Source organism: Choloepus didactylus, chromosome 6 (genome assembly GCF_015220235.1).
Source record: "Choloepus didactylus isolate mChoDid1 chromosome 6, mChoDid1.pri, whole genome shotgun sequence".
Taxonomy (NCBI): domain Eukaryota; kingdom Metazoa; phylum Chordata; class Mammalia; order Pilosa; family Megalonychidae; genus Choloepus; species Choloepus didactylus.
In genome coordinates, this window is record NC_051312.1 from 25,233,581 (window position 1) to 25,241,437 (window position 7,857).

Here is a 7,857-nt window from a genome sequence, read left to right on the forward strand (position 1 = left end):
ATCTGTTAACTACTTTTTAAGTTAATATCTTTTCAGGTTTAACCATACCTACTTCCTACTGAACTTATCTGTGTTCTTCAGTTTTAACAGTACTTTTTAAATATTTTAAGCTTTTGATTTTATCAAGTCTCATATTTTTCTAAATTCTTATGTATGGGATTTTTGCATTCAAACTTTTTCCTAATATAACTGATTGTTTTTTTTAACCTCTTGAGTTGAATACTTACTTCATTTATATTCTCACATAGTTCATTTATTTTCTGTCTTAATATAATAAAAAATAAGTATTTCAAGGACAAAAATATTGGTGTGTGGTTTTCTCATTTTTCATCTTTTTCAATGATTTGGTAGTATATGGAATTCTGTATTTTTATCTTTAAAATACAAACTTCTGTATAAGGAATAATATTCTTCAATTATTTCGTTTCTTGTTTTTCCTACATTATATATGAGAAATTATATGCTCAGTAAGACTAAAATCCATACACAACAACAAATGGCTAGTCATCAGTGAAAAAGAACACAAAAATAATTGGCCTATTTTAAAGAACATGCTGTCAAGTAAATTATGGTGCTTTTGTTTCCTCATGTTAAAAATATCTGAGAAGGGAAAGTATATGCTTGTTAGGTATAGATGCTTATTAAATAAAAATTAATTGTAAAAAAAATTTAAAAAAAATATGCTTTCTGAACAGATCAAGGAAATGTTTCATAACCTTCCAAGAATTAAGTTTTGATTTTCAAAAGGCCCCTGAAATCTAAATAAGACAGTAGTTCACCAGATACCAAATTCTGAAGTTTCAAATAAAACTGGGGACTCTTGTATTGCATCAAACTGTGTCCTTTATCATCTTCAAGATATTCTTCTTCCAGAGATGTTCAAAAATGTATGAAAATCTTAAACAATTCTGTTTGGATATAGCATAAGTTCCCAAATCTAAGTTCCAGGATGTATTTTATTATAGCCCAAATATTCCTTCAGTTCAGTGGATTCTGTAATTAGGATGACTAAATCGAATAGAACTCACCTGATGTTTTACATTCACCCTGAACAGGGTAAAAATAATAAGGACAATAGACTTTATAGCTTAGCCTCATCAGCTTGAGTGGTAAAGAAATGGCACAGGGGATTAGACACTAATAAATTAAAGCCTATGCTCCTCTTACAAATCCTCTACTTCTGTTGTCTATGAGAGGAAATACTGTGGCAGTGATGCAGAGAGGATCCAGACATTTATGATTGCAGGAAAGATAGCTGATATGTCAATAGTCATAAAACTATTTTTGTATGTGAGTGCTTACTTGTGTATGCAGAAGAATTCTATGCATTTAATATGTGACTAATTATATGGCATAAACTTCCAGTTGAAGGTTTATTTGTTCATAGTTTCCATCAATCTTACAGGAAACAATGCTGAAAAATATTATTTCTTGAATAAAATTTATCTATCATATTCACATTTAGTTTTTAGTATTTTGGAATAGCTAGAATGAAATACCTGAAACTTAAACTACAATCCAGTAGCCTTGATTTTTGGAGATGATTATATAACTGTATAGCTTACACGGTGTTACTGTGTGATTGTGAAAACCTGTGGCTTACACTCCCTTTATCCAGTGTATGGACAGATGAGTAGAAAAATGGGGACAAAAATTAAACAAATAATAAGGGAGGATGGGAGGTGGGATATGTTAGGTCTTCTATATTATTTTTATTTTTATTCTTATTCTAATTATTTTTTTTATTCTTTTTGGAGTATGAAAATATTCAAAAATTGATTGTGGAGGAAGAGGGGCAAGATGACAGCATAGAGAGGAGTGGAATTTAGTTAGTCCCCTGGAGCAATTAATAAACAATCAGGAACAACTAGCAAATAATCTGGAATAACTGCTAGGGGACAACCATGACTGTCCACACATTGTACACCAACCTGGATTGGGTGGAATGGCTGAGATTGCAACATAAAATCTGTAAGTAAAAACTGCAGGAACAAGCTGGGAGATCCCTCCCCCCATGGCAGGCTTAACTACAAGAACTTGATGTAGGAGAAAGCAGCAGTCCTGGAGCAAGTAAATATAGCTCAGCCCAGCCCCAACTCACGTTTTAATTAACACACATGGATTGCTGAATACAAGCTACAAACATAGACAGACCCCTAACAGGCAGACAGAGGCTTTTAGAGATGGCTTAAAGAGCCAGAAAACTCCTGTGCCCTTGGACAGGGAGCCCAGAAGACCAGGTGCTCTCTCTAACCCATAGGTGAAACTGGGGGACTGGGAACTGACTCTAAAAGGGGCTTTCTTTCCCTTTTTCTCTCTCCCAACCTGAGTGGCTCAGTGGAGAAAGCCTCAGACATTTTCATTCCCAGGCTGTGACCCAGACAGGGGTGGAAATAACAGAGTCACAGAGACAAAGGAGCAATTCAAATGCAGAAGATAACTCCCTAGGGGGTGTATCTTCCCTAAAAGTAAGGAGGTGGGGATCAGCTCTAGTGCCCTTCTTCCCTTCAGAACTCAGACCACAGAGCCTGGGGGAAGCAGCCAAAACAAAAACTACAGGGGCCACAACTCCTTACACCAGTCTGGAGTGAAAGGCTGAGAGGCACCACCTGCTGGGTAGGATAGGAAAAGCATAGCAGCTAGAGGCCTCACAGGAAAGTCTGTCATTCTTCTAAGATATACCCTCAGGGAAATTCAGAACTGAATATAACCCCATTCTGAGACCTGAACCCATTCTGGTCTGGGAAAATCTGATCAGGGTAACCAAGAAAAGCAAACACCTAGACAACAGAAAACTACAAATTACACTAGGAAATATGAAGATATGGCCCATAAAAGGAACAAACTTGCACCTCAAGGTACAGTTGAGATACTGTTTCACTTTAATGAAACAATTAATTAAAGATTTTCAAAGAAATATACTAAATCAATTCAAAATCAAAATCAACAAGTTCAGGAGAGATACACCAAAAGAAATGAAGGATATAAAGAAAACACTGGTTGAACATAAGGTAGAAACAAAAGTCTGAAAAACAACTCTCAGAATCTATGGAAATGAAAGGTACAACACAAGAGATGAAAAACATAATGGAGACATAGAACAGCAGATCTCAAGAGGAAGAAGGAAACACTCAGGAACTGGAGAAAAAGAGACCTGAAATTCCAAACACAAAAGAACAGATAGGGAAAAGAATGGAAAAATATGAGCAATGACTTAGGGTAATGAATGACAACATGAAGACATAATTGTATGTGTCATGGGTGCCCCAGAAGAAGAGAAGAGTAGAAGGGAAAAGGGGCAGAAGCAATAATAGAGGAAATAATCAATGAAAATATCCCATCTCTTATGAAGACATCAAATTATCCACGAAGTACAGCATACCCCAAACAGAGTAGATCTAAATAGACCTATTCCAAGACACTTAATAATCAGATTATAAAATGTCAAAGACAAAGAGATTCCTGAAAGCAGGAAGAGAAATGTAATCCAGCACATACAAAGGAAGCTTCATAAGACTATGTGTGGATTTCTCAGTAGAAACCATGGAGGCAAGAAGAAAGCGGTGTGTCATATTTAAGATACTGAAAGAGAAAAACTACCAACCAAGAATCTCATATGTGAAAAAACTGTCCTTCGAATATGAGGGAGAGTTTAAAATGTTCTCTGACAAACAGGCAATGAGAGAGATTGTTAACAAGATACCTGCTCTACAGGAAATACTTAAGGGAGCACTACAGACAGATGAGAAAAGACAGCAATGAGAGGTTTGGAACACATTTTTTGGTGATGGTAGCAAAACAATATAATACACTGAACAAAGATGACTGTGAGTATGGCTGAAAGAGGAAGGATAGAAGCATGTGGACACCAGAAGGAAAGAGGAAAGATAAAGACCGGGACTGTAGAATTCAGTGCAACCTAGAGTGCTCAACAATTGTGATAAAATGTACACATATGTTTTTACATGAGGGAGAGCAATGAATGTCAACCTTGCAAGGTGTTAAAAATGGGGTGGTACTGGGGAAAAAGTACAATCAATGCAAACTAGAGACTATAGTTAACAGAAGCATTGTATTATGCTTCCTTCAATGTAACAAAGGTAATATAGCAAAGCTAAATGCCTATAAGAGGTGGAAATAAGGGAGCAGTATGGGACTATTGGCATTGGTGATGTTGTCTATTTCTTGTACTTTAGTTTAATTCTAGCTTTCCTTTTGCTGCTTTTTAGCTTTTATTTCTTTGTTTTTCTTTTGACTCTCTACCTTCTTTGACTCTTCCTCCTTCTTTGTGGAAGAAATGGGGATGTCCTTATATAGATAGAGGTGATGGTGGTGAATGCATAAATACTTGATTATAAGGGAACCATTGGTTTTTTACTGAGGATGGAAAATATGGTGGGTGAACAAAACTGTCTTAAAAATGGGTTTATGAAGAAACATTGAGGGCACTATATTGAGTGAAATAAGGCAGACACACAAGGACAAATATTGTATGGTCTCATGATATGAACTAATTATAATATGTAAACTCATAGACATAAAACATAAGTTACCAGCATATAGAATGAGGCTAAATAATGGAGAGCAGTTGCTTATTATGAGCAGAATGTTTAACTATGTTGAACTTAACTGTCTGGAAATGGACAGAGGTGATGGTAGCATGTTATTGTGACTTTGCTGAATGATGTATGAATGTGGTGGAAAGGGGAAGCTTAGAATCACGTGTGTCACCAGAAGGAAAGCTGGAAGTTAAAATATGTTAATGTATAAAACAGTGAATCTTGTGGTGGACAAGGTCCATGATCACCTGTACAAATATTAGAAATCTCATTCATGAACTAGAACAAACATATGATGCTATAACTAGAAGTTAATAATAGAAGGGTATATAGGGAATTATACTCTATTGCAAACTATGTACTACAGTTAGTAGTATTTTAGCATTCTTTCATCAACAGTAACAAATGTACTATAGCAATACTATGAGTCAATAGTGGAGGGGGGTGGTAAGAGTTAGGGGAGGATTTGAGCTTTCTTTTTTGTCTTTGTTTCTTTTCTGGAGTAATGAAAATGTTTTAAAAATTGAAATAAAAATTTATTGTGGTAATGAATACACAGCTGTATTATGGTACTGTGGGCAATTGATTGTGCACTTTGGATTTTTGGATGATTGTATTGTATGGGAACTATCTCAATAAAATAAAAAAAATGATTGTGGTGATGAATGCACAGCTATATGATGGTACTTTGTATAATTGTACACTGTGGATGATTTTATGGTATGTGAACATATCTCAAAAAAACTGAATTAAAATATTATCAACTTTGCAATGCTTGTGCTATTTGCAGATAAATCAATTACACAAATGCCAAATTGGATTCATGGAGCTATTGAGCATTGTGACAGAATTTATTCTGCTTGGACTAAAACAGAACACAGATGTGCAGAAACTTTTGTTCTTTGTGTTCATGAAGATCTACTTTCTCATCCTTGCAGGCAACCTGCTCATTGTACTGGCAATTACAAACAGTAATGATGACTTTGTACAATTTCATATTTACATTTCAGACACTGGTGTTTGTAATGATCATGACAAGACATATGCATTATATGCCATTACTGTACACCAGTGCAATCCAACCTGTGAGGAGATTTGGAGAACCTATTGTTGTTATAGCATTTCCATGACTTCCACATCAAACTGAGTGAAGAGTTTGAAAATCTGTCAAGCATATTGAAGTTTCCTGGTAAAACAGCTTTTAATAATATGGATAGAGATTTTTTTAGGAAAGAGAAAAAAGTATCTAAATATATATTTGCAGTTGTTATTAACTCCTGAAATGATGAAAGCATCACCAGCTTTGGTTCACTCTGTGTATGATTTCCTTGAGAACAAAGCCTACAGTAAAGGAAAAGGAGACTTTGCTCTCAAGATGGACCCTTCTATAAATCAACTTTACAATTCTATGAAGAAAGTTTCATCCCTTAAATCCCTTCCCGATAGCTTGGCAAAGGGAATGACTATAATATCACATTAACATGGGCAAGATGTCAGAAAGATTAGTTTAAGATATAAAGCAATCATTTTTCAATGTGTCTTCTTTAATTTCAGAGCCTGAATCAGATCCAGAACATTGTGTGTGTCAGCTCAGCTTGACAGTAATGTGGATTATGTTATTCCACTTTAGGGTAATGCTGCTTCTCATGGATTAAGTATTCAATTTTTTTCTTTGCTATTTTGTTTTTTAATGCATTTTTGTGAACTTTGACAAATTTACATAGCAGTGATAACTTTCTTACAATCTAATAAGTAGTTAGAGAACAAATATCAAACAATGTCATGGGTCACAGTTCTACAACTTCAAAAGCATGACATAATACAGAAAGGTGTTAACTTTCAATGTACAGCTCAACAAGCAGTTAAATAGGTAATTTCAAAAATTGTTACCAGTTACAGTTTCACAGTTTTGGTTCTTTCCTTATTATGAAATATAGGGTATATACAGAAAGGTGAGACTTTCAAAGCACAATTCAATGAGTAGCTATACAGCAAATCTCAAAGAATGTTATAGGTTACAGTTCCACCATGTTATTTACCTCCTTCTAGCTGTTCCAACACCCGGGCATCTAAAAAAAGTATATATTTATATAAAGTTTCAGTATTCATAGACCTTTGTTAAATCTTACCTTGTTTGATGCTACCCCTTCCTCTCACTTAATCTCTTTCTCCATCTTCAGGGGTATCTAGGCAGTGACCACCCTTACCTGTTTATATTGAAAAGGGGGTTGACAGTATGGAAGTGGCTGCATCTGATTGTTGTTCTTGAAAAGGCTGTTGTCTCTGGATTTTAGGACATCTGGCATAAGAACACTCTGGTGGATTTAAGTTTCTGAGAGATAAAACTTAGTGAGTGAATCTTTTATAGAATCAGAGGTAGGGACCTAGGTATTTGAGGACTACTTTTGGTAAGGACATGGCATACTGTGGTCATTTGGGATACCTAGCTGGAGCTTGCATTAGAGAAACCTTAGGATAGCCTCTCAATGATATTTGGGAACTCTCAGCCACTGTAGCCTCAGCCCATTACCTCACTTTTTCCCCCTTTTGGACAAATTGGCATTTTCAATCTGTTGCTGCCAGGACCAGGCTCATTCCTGGGAATCATGTCACATGTTGCCAGGGAGATTCATTCCCCAGGGCACCATGTCCCTCATGGGAGAGATTAATGAATCTATTTACTGAGTTGGGCTTAGAGAGAGAAAGGCCACATCTGAGCAACAAAATATGTTCCCTGGAGGTGCCTTTTAGGCATCATTATAGGAAAGTTCCACCTCCTGTTTATAGCCTTAGGTTTCATAAGAGCAAGCCTCAAGTCAATGGTCTGATTTATTAAGTAGTGGATTCCTAATTTCACTTAATATATATTCTATCCCAAGACAAATGGTCAGTTTCTTACATTGTCTTCACTTAGTTGTACACAGGAAGAAACCAAAGTTAGTGGAAACAAGAAGAGCAGACATAAAGAGAGAGAGTTCTCCATGTGGCAAGAAGCAGAGATACAAGCACAGGAACCCCAAATATTGCAGCAAGCCAACATCAGAATGCTTTAGAATTCAGGGAGAAAGCAAGCCTTGCTGATATCTTGAATATGGGCCTCTAGCCTTCAAAAGCTTGAGCCAATAAATTCATGTAAAAGCCAACCCTTTGTGTGTTACTTGTTATGAAAGTCTGGCAAACTAAGACTCTTTGACATAACTAATATGCTATATATTAAAAGATTTGTTACAGACATTGGTTCACATTGTGACCAGGAGGATTGCCAAGTCTGATTCTTCAGGGCAGGTTGTGAATTGAA

The 7,857-nt window shown here is 35.9% G+C and overlaps 1 pseudogene; it reads left to right on the forward strand.

Annotated features, from left to right (window-relative positions):
* The first annotated feature begins 5,382 nt into the window (after positions 1 to 5,382).
* Positions 5,383 to 6,250, forward strand: LOC119536752 (annotated as a pseudogene).
* Positions 6,251 to 7,857: the final 1,607 nt, after the last annotated feature.